Consider the following 20,863-nt stretch of genomic DNA (forward strand, 5'->3'; position numbering starts at 1 on the left):
GCTCAGTACTTGGATTCAAGTTCTAAAATAACTTAAAATCCTGAGGAAGTTATAAGCAAACGTGAAGCCAGACAGCAAGCAATAATTCTTTGTTGGATGCATTATTTATAAACTGGGAAATAAAGTTTTTTGTGCATTTTCTCCCTAGATATTCAATAAAAACCACAAGGCAAACAAAGCGCTTCCTAAGGTTTGGTTTCCAGCTCTGCCAGCCTCATGTTACATCCTGACTTGCATCCTCGGTCCTCCCCCAGACAAGTCTTTCAGTTCTGATCACCGCAGGAATAAACATTCCCACATGCTGTGTGCAGGCAAAGACCCTCAGAATAGGAGAGGGAGTTCTGGATCATCTGGTATGACCTCTTCATTTACAGAAAGGAGAAAGTGGCTTGCTGATAGTCACCAGTAAGGCAGTGGCTGAGCTGAAAAAAAGGACAATCCTTGGCTCTCACCAGTGCTGGGACCATTCCTAAGGTTGCATGCTTCATTTTGTGCACTTATTTCTGGAAAAAAGGTCTTAAGGTTTCATCATATTTGCAAAGAGGCAAATGAAGTCCATTAGGGGCATGGACCCTCAAGGATTACCAATGGGAATACATAGTGATGCTCTGACTGCTTTGGGGAAATAGTCTGGAAGTTCCCTGAACAATTAAACTTGAAATTGCCATATGACCTAGCACTCCTAAATATCTGCCCTAGATAAATGAATACCCATATCCACACAAACTCATGCACACCAATGTTGATAATAGCATATTTCCAATAAGCAAAAAGAAACAACCCAAATGTTCAACAGCTAATGATCACATGAATAAATGCAGTATACCACATAAGGGAATATTATTCAGTAATAAAAAGAAATGAGGTGCTGATATTTGTTTCAATATCAAGGACCTTGCAAACATTATTCTAAATATAATAAGCCAGTCATGAAAGACCACATATTGTATGAGTCCATCTACATGAAATGTCCAGAATAGTCAAATCCATAGAGACACTAAGTAGGTTAATGGTGACCTGGGGCTAAGGGAGGTGGAAAGAAAGCTGTTGGTTGAAAATAGGAAGTGACTACTACTATGGATGGAGTTTCTTTCGGAAATGAGGAAAATCTCCCAAAATGGATTATAATGATGGTTTCCCATTTCTGTGAGTATGCCAAAGATTATTGAATTGTACACTTGGAAAGCATGGCATGCAATTATATCCACAGTTTAGAAAACACCACCACACAGCTCCCCCTCTCAAGGAGCCCTGAGCCTTGGCAGTCGCAGGTGACCATTCTTGTCCTAGGACAGTCACAATTGTAGCATTGAAAGTTCCAAATCCATAACTGATGTGATCCTGCAATATGCATAATCACAAAAATGAGAGATTACACTCTATATGTTTGATCTATCAAAATGTACAAATGCATTCTACTGTCATGTACAACTAATTAGAACAAATAAAATTTTAAAATGTAAAAAAAAATCAAATGCAAAAAAAAAAAGTACCACATCCAAGGAAGCTCCTCAGTCCCAGGTACACCAAGATAGTTGGTCACCCCTCTGGAACAGCCCCTCAGACACGACCCAACCCTGCCCATCACCAAAGACTACAAAGACATAAGACACAAAACTGGCCACCAAGAGGTCCTTAAGATCTGAATCAGTTGTAAACATGATCCCTACAAGAAGACGAAGGGAGACCAAGCTTGTGTCCTCTCCAGGAGGAGGGGAAGAAGCTCCCAGAACTGAACTGAGGCAAATGACCCCACAGGAGGCTGGCTGCTCAGGGTGAACCTGTGGCCAGATAGCAAAGCCCCTCCCTGCTTCTCCCTTAGGAGCTGGCAGAACTGAGGGCACAGGGCAGCTGCTCTCCACTCTGAGTACTGATTTTTTTTTTTAAAAAAAAGCTCACACTATTATTTCAGTCTGCTCTGTCATCCCCTTAGCCCTTTCTTCCAGAACTCTCCTCCCACCAGATCCAAGTGCCACCAACGCCCCTGTGGCTCCAAACAGCTCAGCAAAGCAGCCAGGGTGGAGGGCTTTCCAGAGAGCAGATGTGGAAGGCTTAATGGTGTTTGGTGTTTCTGAAGCACTTATAATCATCTCCCAAGTCTGTGATCCAATTTCAAACATGACAAGTGCTGTTCAGCCCAAGCTGAGTGCCTCTAATGGCTGCTGAAGGCTGATAAGGAGGAAGACTGGACAGTCTCATCAGCTGAGGGAGACAGAGTGCCAGCCAGAGGTCCGGCCCAGCCCTGTGCTTCTAGGCACGACTGACCTGCAGGTGAGTCCAGACTGCGAGGATGGGAAGCACCTAGAGGTTATGCTCCTTCTGTCACCCTTCAGCAATAAGACCTTTTCCACAACTAACCTTAGAAAGTCTTGCTACAGCTGCAGGAAATTCCCTCTCAAGAGGCTTGGTGCCGTAGGGAGTATGTAACATTTACTGTGGGCAAGAACAGGCATTTTTAAAGTAGTTTCCAGTTCACTCTCCAATTAATAGCTGAATGTTTTAAAACTAAATTATATCATGTTCCACCCCTGCTCAAAACCCTCCATCATTTCCCACTTCCTTTAGAATACAGTCCTGGGTCCCCCAACCCTGGCTACTCCTCCAATCTCATGTCTCACCCCACTCACTCCCTCAGCTCCTGCTACCAGGCCTGCTCCTGCCTCAGGGCCTTTGCACACTCTACCTCTTTGACACAGAATATTGTTCCTCTAGGTATTCCTGTGCCTCACTTCCTTCAGGTCACTTCTTAAATGTCACCTCTTTAAAGAAGGCTTCCTGATGAGCCTATTAAATAGTCTCTTTTCATTTCTCTCCATATCTTTATCCTGCTTTCTTCTTCTTCATCACATTTATCATTATATTAAATATATGTTTAGCTATGAGTCTACCTCCTTCCATGGGAACATAAGCTCCATGACAGCAGGGACACTGTTTTCTTCACTTCTCAAGCTTAGAATAATGCCTGGTGCATGTGTACGTGCCTGCACATGTATTTATGTATATATCCGATGGGTGCTCAAATAATATTTATTGAATGGCTACTATAATCCCCTCTTCTTTATGAGGTGGCAATCAATCTATGTCCACTTTCAGATGAGGAAATCCAGGCTCAGGAAGGTTACATTACTGATCTAAAATCATGTAACTCGTAAGTGGCAAATATAGAACGTGAACCAAAAATCTCTCTGATGCCAAACCCTATGTTCTTTCAATTATACCACGTGCCTCTCTTCTGAAACACAGTCCTTTGTGGAACTGTGTGGGCGGAGAGCTTCAAAAGGGAAGAGACTCCGCAGAGAAATAAGGAACCCGCCACCCTCCTTCTCCACCTCCAGTTCTCAGCTGATGTTTTGTGACATTGAAACTGGGGCAATACCAGCTAGAATCATCTATTGATCCCAAAGCCAAGCATGCTCTGAGTGAAGCATTATGGCAATTCCATACAATCCAAGCTGCTGGTGAGAAGAGAAAGGTAAAGCGCATTTCAACAGGACGGCAATTAGACCATTTATACCCTTTTTGGAAGAAAGCTGAAAAACGAAGGAGAAATGAATGAACCATTAGTGTACATTTCACAACCAGTCAGGTCCCAGCCTAAGACAAAACTTCAAAGAAGTTTCAGAAAGTCAATCAACTATTTGTTATCGCACAGAGCAATGAACATCCTGTGTGTATTTCACAGCTTAAAAATATCAAGTATAAGTTACTCACAGTTCATTCAGACAGGAATTAATGAACTTTTTCCATAATGGATCAGATAGTGGGTATTTGAGGCGTTTGAGCTACACCATCTCCACAACTGCTCTGTAATTGTAGCACAAAAGCAGCTGCAGACAGTATGCAAACAAGTGAGCACGTCTGTGACCTAATAAAATTTTATTCACAAAAAAGAGATGATGGACCAGATTCAGCCTCAGGCTGCGTGCTGTTTTCCAGCTGGTGACCTAGGTCAATGTGCTTCTGTGACCCATGAAGAAACTAAGTCACAGAGAGAGGAAATGATGGCCACAGCCAGCTATGAGAGAAGGAAAAGAGAAACCTGTTCAATGCTGATTCAGCACATACTTATTGAGCATGTATTAGACGCAGGCTCTTGCAAACACGGAGAGGTGGTGGTGACAATAACTCAAGGCTTTGTGGGTGGCAGGACCTGAACCTCACATTCCAGCAAGGACAGCAGCCAGGAAAGCAAGCAAATAAACAAACAAATAAATAAATGAGATACTGTCAGAGATGGTACTGAGGATACAAGGAAAGCAGTTTGAACAGGAGGCGGGTCTGTGAGGAGCAACTGGAAGGTTGGTTGGTTTTGTTTGTTATTTCCACAATCCCAGAGTGCTGGGGACTCGAACCCGGGCCTCCAGCATGAGAAGCAGGCACTCTGTGAGATGGGCTACAGGGCCTGCACTGTGAGGAGCAACTGAATTGGCAGTCAAGGAAAAAGTTGAGCCTAAATAATGAGGAGCTAGCATCCATGGAAAGGTCACGTCTAGTAAGCATCATGTGTGCACTCAATCTTGGTAGCCCTTGTGTTAGTCATGTTTTTCTCACTGTTAGAAACAGAACACCTGAGCTACATGTACTTGAAAAGAGGGTTTATGGCTTTGGAGGTTGGTGTCCCTGGTCACCTGACTCTGTTGCTTTAAGCCTATGGTAGCACAGTACATTGTGGTGGGAAAACATGGCAGAGAAGGCCTGTTTACCTCGTGGTGGCCAAGAAACAAAGAAAAATACAGGAAGGGGCTGGTGTCCCAATATCCCCCTCAAGGGCACATCCCCAGTGACCTAATGGCTCAGAAGAGGCCCTACCTCTTAAAGGGTCCACCAACTCCTCAGAGTGTCACCCTGGGGACCAAGTCTTTAGCCTTTGGAGAATATTTCATATCCAAACTGTATCAGTCTTCTTGCTGAAGAAAGGGAAACTGAAGCTAAAATAGCTGAGCTGCCTGCTTATGGTGTGGCCCAGAATTTTCTAGTCAGTACTCTCTTGACTCAAAGCTTGGACTCTTTCTTTCACATCAGCACTTCCTAGCCATTTCACAGCGAGATGACTCAAAATTCCCTAGGGAACTTGAAATGCCATCTCTAACATGCTTGGTTGGGGGCCTAAACGTGTATTAAAATGCAGATTAAAACTTAACTAGAGCTCATAAATCCAACGCATCTTTATACATAAGTGATGAATCTTCAGAAAGAGAAATTAGGAAAACTACCCCATTCACAATAGCATCGAAAAAAATAAAATACTTGGGAATCAATCTCACAAAAGAGGTGAAAGACCTCTACAATGAGAACTACAGAACACTAAAGAAAGAAATTAAAGAAAACCTTAGAAGATGGAAAGATCTCCCATGATCTTGGATAGGAAGAATTAATATTGTCAAAATGGCCATACTACCTAAAGTGCTACACAAATTCAATGCAATTCCAATTAAAATCCCAATGACGTACCTTACAGAAATAGAGCAAGCAATTATGAAATTCATCTGGAAGAATAAGAAACCCAGAATAGCTAAAGCAATCCTTAGCAGGAAGAGTGAAACAGGGGGTATTGCAATACCAGATCTTCAACTCTACTACAAAGCAATAGTAACAAAAACGGCATGGTATTGGTACCAAAATAGAAAGGTAGATCAATGGTACAGAATAGAGGACACGGACACAAACCCAAATAAATACAATTTTCTCATACTAGACAAAGGGGCCAAAAATATGCAATGGAGAAAAGATAGCCTCTTCAACAAATGGTGCTAGGAGAATTGGAAATCCATATGCAACAGAATGAAACTAAACCCATATCTCTCACCATGCACGAAACTAAACTCAAAATGAATTAAGGACCTCGGAATCAGACCAGAGACCCTGCAGATTATAGAAGAAAAAGTAGGTCCAGATCTTCAACATGTCGGCTTAGGACCAGACTTCCTTAACAGGACTCCCATAGCACAAGAAATAAAAGCTAGAATCAACCACTGGGATAGATTCAAACTAAAAAGCTTTCTCTCAGCAAAGGAAACTATCAGCAATGCGAAGAAAGAGCCTACAGAGTGGGAGAATATCTTTGCCAATCATACTTCAGATAGAGCACTAATCTCCAGAATCTATAAAGAACTCAAAAAACTCTACACCAAGAATACAAATAATCCAGTCGACAAATGGGCCAAGGAAATGAATAGACACTTCACAGAAGAAGATCTACAAGCAATCCACAAACATATGGAAAAATGTTCAACATCTCTAGTAATAAGAGAAATGCAAATCAAAACCACCCTAAGATTCCATCTCACCCCAATTAGAATGGCAATTATCAAGAATGCAAGCAACAACAGGTGTTGGCGAGGATGTGGGGAGAAAGGTACACTCATACATTGCTGGTGGGGTTGCAAATTAGTGCAGCTACTCTGGAAAGCAGTATGGAGATTCGTCAAAAAGCTTGGAATGGAACCACCATTTGGCCCAGCTATCCCACTCCTTGTCCTATACCCAAAGGACTTAAAATCAGCATACTACAGAGATACAGCCACATCAATGTTCATAGCTGCTCAATTCACAATAACCAGACTGTGGAACCAACCTAGATGTCCTTCAATTGATGAATGGATAAAGAAACTGTGGTATATATACAATGGAATATTACTCCTCCATAAAGAATGATAAAATTATGGCATTTGCAGGTAAATGGATGAAATTGGAGAATATCATGCTAAGTGAGATAAGCCAATCTCAAAAAGCCAAAGGACAAATGATATCGCTAATACGTGGATGATGACACATAATGGGGGGAGGGAAGGGTTAGAGTTAGGGTTAGGGAGGAAGGACTGTATAGAGGGAAAAGAGGGGTGGGAGGGGTGGGGGGAAGGGAAAAAATAACAGAATGAATCAAACAACATTACTCTGTAAATTTATGATTACACAAATGGTATGCCTTTATGCCATGTACAAACAGAGAAACAACATGTATCCCATTTGTTTACAATAAAAAAAAAAAAACTTAACTAGATCATCACCCCCTTTCCCTAAAGCAGTAAAGGAGTTAAGCCAGAATTGGGGACAGGCAGTTAGTGTAGCAATCAGGGATCAGTTAAATCGAGGAAATGAAGTCCATGAAAGCCATCTGCCTCTGGAAGTCTGGAAGATGAACACTGCCCCTGGGAGAATGGACTTTTTACATCTCACCTGCAAAACCAGCCCTAGTCACTTAGGCAGGAAGGAGAGATAAGGCAGGAAAGAACTGGAGAACAAAAGATTTTCTTATAAAAACAGAAACGGGGGAATGTAATACAAAGCTGCTCTCCCCGCCCTTTGCGTTGCAGCCATTTCCCCGCCTCCCAACTACTGTCAGTCTGTGAACATCCTAGCTAGCTATTGGTTCATCAATCAGCTTGCAAGTATCCTTCTCCAATATTGGTCCCCTGTTAGCGGGATTCTTAAAGATAGCGTGCTCTCTTGCTTTTCTCTCCTCCTGACTCACTTTCTTTCTCCTCCTCACTTTTCACACTCTCTCTAGTGCACGCCCTTTTTCATTCCCTTTCTTTTCCTCTCATTTTCTCTCTTACCCTGCAGGGAGACACTCTGCTTAATAAACTCCCTTATGTGAGGAAAAAAAAAAAAAAAAAAAAAAACTTAACTAGATATTACAGCATCAAATCTGCTTTGATGACCTGATGCTTGAAATTATTGCCTCTTGCACTTTAAAAGTGAAACTGGCTTTTTAAAAAATTCTTCATATTTTATTTCTAAACAAGTTAGAAGGTTTCAGATTGTTATTCTCAAACAGCTCTCTGCAAACAAAACCTTCATGAATAATATTTATTCCCAGCAAATGAAAAGCAAAAATGTGAAATGCATTTTTTTCTTTTTAATATTGGTTTTTGAAGTACTAGCAGCACTTTGATGTGCTGTATCAGAATTTTCAGTAGCAAAATGCAGTTTGCTGATTTGATCAAGGTGAGAAAGAGCAAACAATTCTATTGTCCTTTTGAATTTTGACATGAGAATTAATTATGATTCCTGTCTTCAACCTGTGGACAATTAGGGTTAAAAATTAAATATGACTAACCATAGGAATAGTTTCATGGCTGGGGAGCATTCATACCTACCAGAGCAGTGAGCAATATTCAACTGAATGACAGACCTCTGCATATGCTCACTCCATATGCACCCAGAACCTCCAACTGTTCCTTTTAAGGGAAAAGAATATTTAAATAATCATTCTGTTTGTTGGCTGAGCTGGGAATGAAGACAGAGACACTCACTGTCTTTAATGAAGAAGCAGCAGAGCCAAAGCCCTGGAGCTCCTAGGTGTATAGTCTAGAGGCCCCACACGCAAGGCTGACCCTGTCCTCAGACCACCCTGAGAGTGGGTGCCTCTTTATGTTTTGCACCCTACCGCCTCCCCAGGCCTCTCCCTACCCCTCAGCACACACTCAGTCTGCAAGGCGCCCGTTCCATACATGGGTGGTTAGAAATATGTCTGCAGCTTGCTGCTCCTAACCTCCCAAACAGACTAAATCTAGCACGCTAGGCTCAGCTCACCACTCCTCACCACTGTCCCGTCTCCCTGGTAGGAGTGTCTTTTCTACAATGAAAAGTGGCAACAAAACATTTTTTACCCCAAGAAATTCTCTTTTCCTTTCTTCTTTCACAAAGAGAGGAACTTCAGGAGAACTCAAAACAACAGGTCACTGATGGCTGAGACCCCCAGTGCCTGAAAACAGTTTTTAAATTATGGAGATCTTGAGCCAGAAGGGATTCCCAAAAGTTCTGGGGTCAGCCCAGCGCCTGCAGCCAATCGTGGCGGAGGGCCTGCCTCTCCCACCTGAGCCTCCCGAAGCTGGAAGGAGGAAGCCAGGCGGCTGAAGACGGAAGCCAGGCCAACTAACCTGAGGAAAGCTGCTGCTCCCCTTTACGTAATATTGTCAAGTCTGCGTCACTCCAAAACTCAGGAAATACTATGTACTCTATATAATTTACATGTTGGTAAAAGATCTGAGTAAAGTAATTTACATGGTAGTACTTAAAAGTGTTGAGCACTATAAAGCAAAATAAGTTATGTTAATTCTCTAGCATCTAGCAGAGTGATGAATTTCTAACATCCCTTCATTACCATCTCAGCATATAGCCAACTGTGGGGAGAAAGCTTTTCCTTACTTATAATTTGCTTCTTCTATTGCATTTCTTCTTTGTCTTGTGGAGGTAGATAAAACCATATTAAAATCTGAATGCCACCATTATTAACTCTGTGGCATTCATTACATGAGTCACCTCTCTGAGCATCCATATCCTTATCTATAAAATGAGAATGTGATATCTATCTCAAAGGGTGTTAAAAAGGGTTGAGTTGTTGAGAACAGGGTGATCTCTGTGCAGCTAACTGTCTTAATCACCAGGATGCAGGCAGTTGTGACTGCACCCTCAAGAGCCAATACAGGACAAACAGGACTGCTGGGCCCCCGTGCTTAACGAGGTTGTTAAGAGAGATTTGTCTGAGGAATGTGCAGCTGCCTGGAAACCTTATATATCAAGGACAGGGGGGCCTAACCCCGACTCATCTCCTGCATAGTTCACCCCTTCCCTCCTCCTTCTTCCTCTAGGACCCTTCAGTTCTGGCGGGACCCAATGAGAATCAAATAGATTGGCGGGACCCATCCAGAGGAGGACTAATGTTTAGCTGTTCAAATGTTAACCAATAACGTACAGGTCTTTGTGTGTGAATGCTTGGAAATCTCTTAAATAGAGGGCTTTCTCGCCCCTCGGGGCCGCTCCCCACTCAGCCATTGCAATGGTCTGAGAGGCTGGTTGCGGTCCAGGCTCAAGCTTGCAATAAAACCTCGTTGTGTGTCTTGCATTACCATGTGTGCACTTTGACTCTCTGGGGATCAGTCGATATCGGGGACCAGTTGATATTGGACCCTAACAGAGTAAAACAATGCATATAAAGTATGTGGCACACAGTCTCGAGAAATGGTATCATTAATTAATAGACTTATTACAAAAACAAAAGTTACTAAAGATCCATTCCATCATCTTATTCTCCAAAGTCAACACTTCTGTTGCCTCCAACTGTTCTCAATTCTCTAATCAGTTTTTTTTTAAAACTAGTTATTCTGGAGGTTTGTGGGGTTCTTAAGAATCCACTAAAAATTTCAGACCCTCTTCAAGGAAATGTTCGCTAGCAAACTTTTTAAATAATTTTAAGGGATTCAGGAATCTTCTGAGGCTCATCCACATGTCCTCTTCCCAGAGAGGACCTGGACCCCAGTTTTCAGAATTTCTCCTACTTACAGTACCGTACCTACTGGCAGGTAGCATCCACCAAACAGCCCTTTCCACAGTCTGTTTTCTGAGAAACTGCCTGCCCTGAGCTGACTTCAGATGCAAATTTCTAGCAAGCCCAGGGATCTTGGAGGAACCTAGGATTTAAGCAGAAGTAATCAAGCTAAAGAAAAATGCACCTCAGCACACCTGAATCTGGCAGAACACAGGCCCAATTACCAACCTCAGACTTTTAAAATGTCAGACTCAGTTTATCTGAAATCTCTATCAGCTCAGAGGCGTGAAAAACACCAAAGGGAGAAAACCGAGTCAGAGGTAGGAGCTGTCTGGGCTGGTGTGGGTGGGAAGGGGCAGACAAAACCCCTTACAACAACAGGTCCCTTGATAGTACCACAAAGACCCCAATGGACTGGTCTAGGAGCCCTCTACACACACTTAAGCTGCCTGTCTATTGGAAAAATCATCAGTAATGGTGAAATCCACATCCCTTCTGTACACAAAAAGGCTGTTGAGATCCTGATGTCACTATCTACAATAAAACTCATTCATAGGTTGGCTCAGGAGTAGCCATATTGTAAGTTCAGAAAAGGTACAGTTAATGGTCCCCTAGAACTGCCAGGGAGAGGTGACACCTGGGTAGGCCTGCAGTTAGGAAATCAGCTGACCTTGCTGAATCCATTTTCTCATTCATAAAATGTGGATAATTCTCATCTCCTGGAATTGAGGTCAGCATTAAATGAGGTAATATAAATGAAGATCCTGTTGTATATTAAGCCCCTCCATGAACCGCACCTGGTATAATTATGGCTCTTACTGTTATGCATGAGCAGAAGGGATGGCAAAATGTTCCCTCTCCACTCAACAGGTTGAAAGTCTTCTGTGTATAACTGTAATTAGCAAAAAGATGCACACAGGGTTGAAAAGAGGAGGAATCACTTTTGGACCATCAGAATCTCCCTTTACCACCAATGGTTGTGATGCTATTTGTTCTCGCAGACCTCTAAGACCACCCTCTTTCAAGGAACGTGTAGTGTGGTTACTCTGGTTGACAGACTACAGTTACTTTTGTTGCAGGTGAGGGAATTCTGTAGTTGAATTTTTGTTCATTCAGACTGGTCTTTGGTTAATTCTAATTAGTGATATTTTTCTATAAGGAAAGAAAACCAATTGACTGAACACCTGTGCACTAGAAGCTTTTACAGATATTTAAACTTCACAACCCTGCTAGGAAGGTATTATTACCCTGGCTTATAAGAAGAGAAATTTCAGCTTAAGAGCAGTCACGTGAACACTCTTTTTGTTTGAGACCACAAATAGACCTCTGAGATTTAAACACAGATCACTGTGAGGCTCCATTCAGCAAACTGCCTTAGTCTGTTTTCCTCAGAAAGGTGACTTTAATCTCCACAGCCCTAGTGATAGCTGAGGAGAGCTCGGGCCAAATCAGAGCAGTGGTTTGGGGACAGGAAGGAGAGGAAGAACCACTCCACTCCAGTGGTCCCGTTCAAGAGAGATTACACTCGATGCTTTAAAAAGGACAAGGAAGACTTTATTCAAGACTGTTGCAATAAGTCGGGTGTGGGGGTACACTCCTGTAATCCCAGCTAACTGGGAGGCTGAGGCAAGCAATTTGAGGCCCACTTCAGTCACTTAGGGAGAACCTCAGCAACTTAGCGAATCCCTGTGTCAAAATAAAACATAGAAAGAACCTGGGATGTAGCTCCATGATAAAGCACCTGTGATGTGACCTGTGGATTCAATTCCCAATCCACACACGTCTGTTGGAATAGGGAAACAGGATGAAGTCAACTCCAAATATAACAGGAGCAGAAGATTTATAGCCAACAGGCAAGGTGGGGGACATAGAAAATTACTAAGAGGAACTTGGTTAGATATCAAAAATTGGGAGGAGGCAAACTTGATAGATATTGAGGAGGAGGGAATGAGGAATTTGACTGGACATCAAGGATGAGGGGATCCTTTTTTTAATAGCAATTTTTAAAATTTGTTCTAATTGGTTATGCATGACAGTAGAATGCATTTGACACATGGGATACAAACGGAGCGTAACTTCTCATTCTTCTGACTGTACATGGTGCTGAGTCACAACAGTAGTATAATCATACATGTATTTAGGGTAATAATGTCTGTCTCATTCTACCGTCCTTCCCATCCCCACTGCCCCGCCCCTCCCCTCACTCCCCTCTGCATAATCCAAAGTTCCTTCATTCTTCCTTACCCACTCCCACTATGGATTAGCATCTGCTTATCAGAGAAAACATTCAGCCTTTGCTTTTTTGGAATTGACTTATTTCACTTAGCATGATATTCTCTAGTTCCAAGGATAAGAGGATTCTTGATAAACCAACTTAGAGGATCCTTGCTAAAACCTGTGGCTTGGGCAGGCCAAGGACAGGACCCAAGGTCGGTCTGGTAAAAAAGAGCTGACTAAAGTTTGGTCATGTACTGTCATGACCTAGAGCAGAATAATCTCCAGGCAGTCCCCTCGTTGCCAATAGATATTTAAGCTTCACAACCCTGCAGCCCTCTGAGGGGCACTAAGCAGGCCCTGGTGCTCTTCATGGCTATTTTAGACTCCCATGGAATTAGTCCTTGGACAGAGGCTGCTATCAAATCCAAAGAAAGGCACTGCATGAGTTTTATAGAGCTGTCACAACAAAATACCACAGATTAGATGGCTTACATCCCTGAGATTTATTTTCTCACAGTCCTAAAAGCTGGAAGTCGGAGATTGAGGCGTCAGCAGGACCAATTCCTTCGAGGTCTTTCTCCTTGGCTTGCAGGTGGCCACATTCTGGCTATGTCCTCAAGCAGTTCCCCATCTGTGGATGTATCTGTGTTCTACTTTTCTTTTCAAAAGGATACCAGATGTATTAGATTAGGGCCCACACTAGTGACCTTATTTTGTATTTAATAACCTTTTTGAAGCCCGCATTTTCAGATACAGTCACATTTTGAGATACGAGGGGTGAGGACTTCAACGTATGAAGTTTGAGAGGCACTGGTTAGGCCACCACAAGGACCCACTTTTCTCTTCCCTCCCATATGGAACCAGCAACAAGACCATCTTTACCTGGATGCAGTTCCACCCAGCAGAGCCTGGGATGGGAGTCAGGTCGCAGGACTGTGAAGCACTTCCAAGGGCAGAAGTACATGTACAACAAAGCACCTTTGAGGATGGAGAATAGGCTGGCGTGGCCGGAGTGCTCATAGAATGGCATTTTCTCTGCAGAGCGAGCACATGATAACATACTTTCATAGTATGAAAATCCAGTGTTGGAGGCAAACCAAGTCCTGGAATAAAAATTGATTGTATTAGGGGGAAAATTGTCAAGAGGTGATCAGAAAAAAAAAAAAAAAAAGCAAAGAATGCCACATAATTGCTTGGGACAGGACTCCTAAGACTGGCAAAACTCAAGAAGGAAGGTGGGGACTTCTTTGAGTGTCAATGCAGCACCTTTTTCTTTGTCATCTTATCCTCTTATCGACCTCTCTGAGCTTCCTTTCCTCATTGGAAACATGAGTTTAATCCTACCTTCCTCAAAGGGTTATTATGAACATTAAAGCATAAAGTGTATGTGATCACCAAATATATCCATGCGTATATGTGTCAGCATTTCCAGTCTCTATCATTTTTTTTTTTTCTGTTTCCCCATATCCCAACCCATCCTGAGAATTTTGTTCAGTTTTTCCTCACCCCTGATTTTTCAGGAGAGCTTATGCCTGACTTTTTGTGGTGGAAATTAGGAAGACTGGAGGTGGGACGGAGGCAGGTAAGAGGTAGAGGTAGGGATATAGGGTCCTTGCCTGTTGGGTTGGTCTCAGGACTGACCTTTGGTGTAAAAACCTGCACAGTGGAGAAACAGAAGAAACTAAACCTGGTGCAGCAGTGGTGAAGTCTGTCTGCCTGAGAATGATCTCGGGGAGAGAAAAATAGCAGTGGAAACACTACAGCTGAGCCTCAGGGAGCGGAGCATATGGAGTGGCTGCCAAGAAAGAGGTCCTGAAGTAGGCTGCAAAGTATAGGACATTGACAAAGAAAAGGGAATTTTGAGAGATTTTTACTATGAGGCTTGAATTCACCCAGTCTAATGTTCCTTTGAGAAATTCCAGTGAAGATTGAAATTCCTGTTTAACTACCTTTGGCTATTAGCATTTGCTCCTTCAAACATGAACCAATACAGAGACTGATGACTGTGATCTCCTGGGTTTTGTATTGGGAAGGGATATTAAATCTGTATAATCACCTTTTGCATGATTTCTGCCACTTGGTAGCTACTTAATAAATGGTAGCTTATTATTATTAGTCGCCAGCTCAATGCTCTGGAACCACATCTTTTTTGAGAAATAACTCAATATTTTGGAAATCTCCCATCTCCCTCCCATCCTTCCAGCTCCATTTCCCTCAAGATTCAACATAAATTGTTTCAGGGTGACTGGAAGAAAGGCCATCTTGACCCTGTTAAAGCAAAATCAGTAGAAGAACATTAACCTGAGGTAGTTTCTGTGGGCTAGAAAAAACATTATCACATCCGCATGCTAGTTTTGAAATGTATGTACTGTTACTAGATTCTCAATGTTTTCTGTCATTTTCTGTTTTCTCGATTTATATATACTTTTATACAATTGCAATTGTGTGAAGAGAAGACCCTAAATACTTATTTTCTGATGTAAAAGTTTTTGTTTAGCAATCTCTGATGCAGAGTCCCTTAGGATGGGAGCTGGGAGTTCTTTAGGCTCTTGAACTCCCCACTCTTTACCTGGAAACTAGCAATCGAGTTTTCTTTTGTGAGTTGATTAATATCAAGCATTTCTCAAGAGCCTCATAGCATCCTAAGGCCAAGTGACACAGTATGAGGGGGCTAGCCCAAGGGAAGAAAACCTCCCTGATCAACAGCTGCCTCTCAAACAGCACTTCCCTGAGACTGCTTCACTTAGGCCTGTTCTATTGCTTCTGTACGTATAAAGAAGTCACTTCTCTGCTCAAGGGCTCAGTTTCTTCAACTGCACAAAATTCAGGGATGTGGTTAGATGGCCTCAAAATTAAGCTTCTAAGCATGGGGGAGATGGGAGGCACTTTTTTGCCCTCAAGTTTAAAGGAGAGTACTCTCAAAGTAATAGGGGACCTAGTCCTGTCTTGTATGTACTGAGGTGTTGGGAGAAATCCTAGTTCTTGGCTGGCAGCAGTGAATGTCTCAAGTGTGTAAGGAAAACTTGCAGGGAGGAATGTTCCGCTTCGGCTACCTAGGAAAGTAAACAACTGCCCCAAGTTGACTCAGTGACTAAGTGACTGAGTCACTAAGTGACTCAGTGACTAAGGGAAACTGTATAGGAACCTGGTGGTTTGATCCCCCGTGGCACATTGTGATCGGGCAAGAAATGTATAAAATGTATAGCTAATCCTGAAATAAATGAGTTTGCAGCCTGCTTGCCACAAACCTGCTTCCACCCTACTCCCAGAGTCTGGGTCTCTACTCTGCACCCTTACCCCGCGTGTGAGCTAGCCTGGCACAAGAGAAACTACACTGAGGGACTAAAATAAAGGAGCAGACTATAGAACAAGGAGGGCTTCCTGGGAAGTATGCCCTGGATCTTAGAGCAATTGTTTGCTGTGGAGCATAACAGAGTGCACACTGTGCCAGACTCCCAGACAGGCTTAGATTACATGTGATCACAAGAGGTCTTTAAGTCTTTACCCCCAAAAGCTGCATTACAAAGGAGTTCTTTTTCTTTTTCCATTATGCAAATCATCTTGGTATCTATTGATTGCATTTGCATGTGAAGAGGGACACTGTTTGTAACTAATGTATTTGCATGTGCATTTTAATTAATCTGCTTGCAGGAGGGAGGTGATTAGAGGTACAGGTATGGGAATATTACTCTCTGTGGTTAATGGGATCTGGCACCTCCAGTGTGTGAGTGCAGATGGGTGGGATTCTTGAAAGCAGGTGGCAACAGAGCTGGAGCAGCCACAGCAACCAAAGCTCCTCCTGATAGCCCCATCATTCCAGAAATCACACTGCCTGCTGCCTGAGGCCATGGGCTACCTGGCCCAGACCGAGGAAGGTAGGGAATTGCAGAGAGAAGGTGAGTTCTTGGATAGGCAGATGCTGGTGGTCTGCTCCAAGTCTGCACGGAGAACAGTTCCCCTCTCTTTACATCATTAGGTTTTTGCTTCCATGTGGCTTGGCAGAAACCATCAAAAAACTATCACATTATGTCTGTGTGTTGGCAGTGCAACTCCTAGGCTTGTCTAGTCAGAAAAAAGCCTCACAGCTGTTTAACTATCTGCTTCATTCTTTGCTCTTTGAAGCTAGAGTTAATATTATGCCTCATTTGCATCCAACATTTAAATTTACTCGTTAAGCTCTAAAAGCACAGCACCTCCTGACAGCCAGTCTGATGAAGACTGCAGTCCTTCCAGAGGAACATGTCCTATCTCACGGAACAGAACTTCCTAAAACACATTTTCCGTAAATATAAGGTTTTTGCCTGCAAAGGGATTGGGCAACTGTTCTCCTGGCTGTCCCTGGGAGATACAGGGAAAGGACAAGAGCCTTGAGCCTGGGGCAAGTTCCCAGAACTCCCAGCTGTCCAAACTATCCCTTAGGGGAATAAGACTCAGAATTTTGACATGCTTTTGTTTGTCTTCTATCATTTATTTAAGATCCATATCCAGAAGGAAATGAGCGGGATTGACCATCAGCTTGAAGACAGAAATTAAGCCTCAGTTCTTAAGGCACTAATTATATTAGCTCCCTTTGATCTATGAAAACGACTTAAGATTCTCTACACATGTACTTTTCCAGAAATTGTTTTGGACCCAAAAAGCCAGGCCTTGTATTACAAGTAAACAAGCGCCAAAACACAGTTAGTACACATTTGCTACATCTGGTGGGATGGTAAACAAGGCAAAATATACATTTGAAAGGAGATTCAAATGTACATTTTTAAAACAAGACTTGGGATACAAAGCAAAGATACAATGGAAAGGAGAGCCAAAGATAAATGGAAGAGAGATTTAAAAGAGAGAGAATCACAGTATTCATTGAGAAGAAAGAGGGAGTCTGACATTGAGAGAGTAAAACATTGTGGATATTTATTACACTTTAAAATTTTTACAATACGTGACACAAAATTCTGCTTGTTGGGGAGTGGGGGAGGCAGGGATTTCCCATCCATTACCTAAAGAGGAGTTCCATTCCAACTTGGAGTAGGCATCAAGACACCTCAGAGGAGCTGGGCACGGTGGTGCATACCTGAAATCCCAGCAGCCTTGGAGGCTGAGGCAGGAGGATCTAGAGTTCAAAGCCAGCTTCAGCAACTTAGTGAGGCCCTAAGCAACTCAGTGAGACTCTGTGTCTAATAAAATATAAGAAAGGGTGTGTAATGTATAAAGCTGCTCCCCCGCCCACCAGGTACAGCCATTTTTCCCGCCTCCCAACCACTTATCAATCTGTGAACATCCTAGCTAGCTATTGGTTCATCAGTCAGCTTGCAAGTATCCTTCTCCCATATTGCTCCCCTGTGTTAGCCCGGCAGAATTCAACTGTTTTACTGTGGCTTTCCTGCCATCTTTTCCATTCTTCTATCTGTCCTACTCACTTTTCTCTATCCTCCTGGCTTTCCACTCTCTCTAGCACACGCCCTTTCTTTTACTTTCTATTTTCCTCTCACTTTCTCTCTTATCCTGCAGGGAGACACTCTAATTGCTTAATAAATTCCCTTATGTGATTTCCCGTGTCCGGCGTGGTTTCGTGGGATTTCCTTACAGGATGGGGATGTGGCTCAGGGGTTAAGCAATCCTGGGTTCAATCCCTGATACAAAAAAAAAAAAAATACCCCAGAGGAGGCGAGGTGAGCCTGCCTGGGGAAGCTCCAGGTTCCCTCCTGGGACTCTCAATTCTAGGTGAAAGGTTGGGAAGCCCTGCACAGGCTAGGCTGCTGGGAGGCCAAGTCCAGTCTCTGTCCTTAGTCCTGGCCTCCATTCAACCTGCACTGAATCCCTTGGGCATCTCATTCATCCTTCCAGCTTTAACTCCCCTCTCTACACTATGACTCCCAAACTGACGTTCCCAGAACAGTTCACTGTTCCTGCCTCCCACAGCCTGCTGTCTTCTAGCATCTGCACTGGAGTATCTAATTGGCCTCTGTATAAAACAGAACTTGGGTCTCACTCCACAAACCCATTCTGGTCTAGTTTTCCATATTTTACCCTTCCAGTTGCTCAGTCCCCAAACTTTGGCAACACCTAAATTTTTCTCTCTTCTCTCACACCCCACAGCCTACCAGCTATGAAATTCTGGAGGTTTTAACTTCAAAATAAATCCAGGAGCTGGGTACAGTAGTCCACATCCAGCAGTTCAGGAGGCTGAGGCAGGAGGATCTAGAGTTCAAAGCCAGTATCAGCAACTTAGCAAGGCTCTAAGTAACTCAGTGAGACCCTGTCTCTAAATAAAATACAAAAAAGGGCTGGGGATGTGGCTCAGTGGTTAAGTGCCCCTGAGTTCAATCCCCGGTGCCAAATATATATATATCCAGAACCTAAACATTGACACCCGCGGTGGAAACCTGACCCAGCCTCATCACCTCTCACTCGGACTACTGCAGGTGCTTCCCCAGTCATTCTCTTGCAGACAAAGCTCTCAGCAGAGCACCCAGTGTGGTGCTGTGGCAATACTGTCAAATTTTGTCACCCTCTGCTCAGGTCCCTTTACTTCTCAGAGAAAAAGTAGGGCTGTACACTAGCCTGCAGAGTCCTGGCTAACCTACCTTGACTCCGCCCCTGTGGTCCCCTGACCTCCCACTTCTCTCTTTTCTCTCTCTTTTTCTGCCCTACAGGCTCCTTGCTGCTCCTCAGATACACCAAATCCACTGCCACCGCAGGGACTTTGCCTGGCTCTTCCTCCACGGGAAACACTGTACCTCCTGTGTGCATCCAGTTTAAGCCCCACCTCCTTTGTGTCTTTGCTTCAGTGTCACGCCTTTGATACTTTTGTTGGTCACTCCATTCAAAGTGCAGCCTCACCCCTGCCAGCACCCTGATTCTCCTCCCTGCTGTATTTCCTTCATTGCCTGGGGTCCATTTCCCGCTTCCACTTGAAAGCAAACTCTGTTGTTCATGAACCACCCTCCCCAACCCCCAGGATGGCACTTGACAATAGGTATGCAGAAAACATACTAGGTGACAGATGAGGACTTCAGTGAGCCAGGCAATGTCATGGGTGCAGTACATACATTCCTTTGTTTAATACCTCTGTCCCTCTTCTACTGAAGAGAAAACTAAGGCTTAGAGATTAAGTAATTTGCAAGAGTTTCGCAGTTAATAAAATCAGAGTCAGAATTTGCATGCAGGCTGTGTGACTCCAGAGCATCAAAGAGAAAGCATAATTTCCTAACAAAAAGAGTCTTCTGCCAGAAATTTCACAAATCTTAATGAGAAGGTTATTACCCAGTGACTACGGTTCTGCCCCGAGGGCATAATGGAGGGGATCAGCACCTCTCCTCTCCAAGGTGGTTCTAAGGAGGTTGACTGTAGGTGGTGGGTGCAGCCCGCTGGGCTGGCCCTATCAACAAATGAACTGCACAGGCTCAAGACCCAGGGACAGGTCAACACAAGGTAGCCTTACCTTCAGCAGAGGGACAAAGCCATGAGAGTAATGCCTAACTGTATTGGCAGGGAATAAAGGAGCAGGGGAGAACACTTGGAATGCCTATTTCTTTAAGTGCCAAACCTTTCCCAGTGTGGTTAAAAGAATCAAATTGAGGCTTATTCCAGAAAGTCACCTCCACCTTGGCAGTTCCTAAAACACACAACTGCTATGCTTGAAGTCTATTACATGAAGTCTATTATATGACCTCATTTATCATATTTAACCTTCACAACATACCTAAAAGGGACTCTTACTATCTCTACAGAAATAGGAGCACAAAAGGTTAAATAACAAGTTCAAGAATGGACAGGTATCAGATGGCAGAGCTGGGACTAGAACCAGCTCTCTCAGAACCCCTTCCACACTCCTTTCACAATGCCACATTTGGCTTTGCCTTTCAGCCCGGGCAGGTCAGGGGTAAGTGGGTGAGCCCTTCGCCACTGCTTGTCTCTTTGATTGGCATATTGGATGGCAGCATGGTCTATTGGGACCACAGAGTTAAAGCCTTTGCCCAGGGACTCCAGGAACACTCCCAGGTAGTCCAGGTGGGCAGGGCTCCTGTCGCCAATGATTCCACTGCACTATCTGTCCACTGTTATCAGAGGCTGATACCCTAGGGGCTCACTAGGTGCCTATGCTCACTTGGAGAGGTGGTGATCTGTTCAGAGCTATGGAGGCAGGTGGACAGCTGAAAAGCTGGGAGCTGGCATAGGCCCCCTTCCCTCACCATCGTGTCCTCATAGTCCTGGGAAGCTCCTCATATCCTGAGCCACAGTCTGCCAGCACCCTCGGCAGTCTGCAGAACTATTTATCATGCCTCCAAAGTGATTGACTTCTGATGAGAGGCTCAGGAGCTCTGGAAAACGCTCCTGGCTTACAGTGTATTGTGAGTAAAAGAAAAGAAATAACAGGTA

This window comes from Sciurus vulgaris (genome assembly GCF_902686455.1).
Source record: "Sciurus vulgaris genome assembly, chromosome: 11".
Taxonomy (NCBI): Eukaryota; Metazoa; Chordata; class Mammalia; order Rodentia; family Sciuridae; genus Sciurus; species Sciurus vulgaris.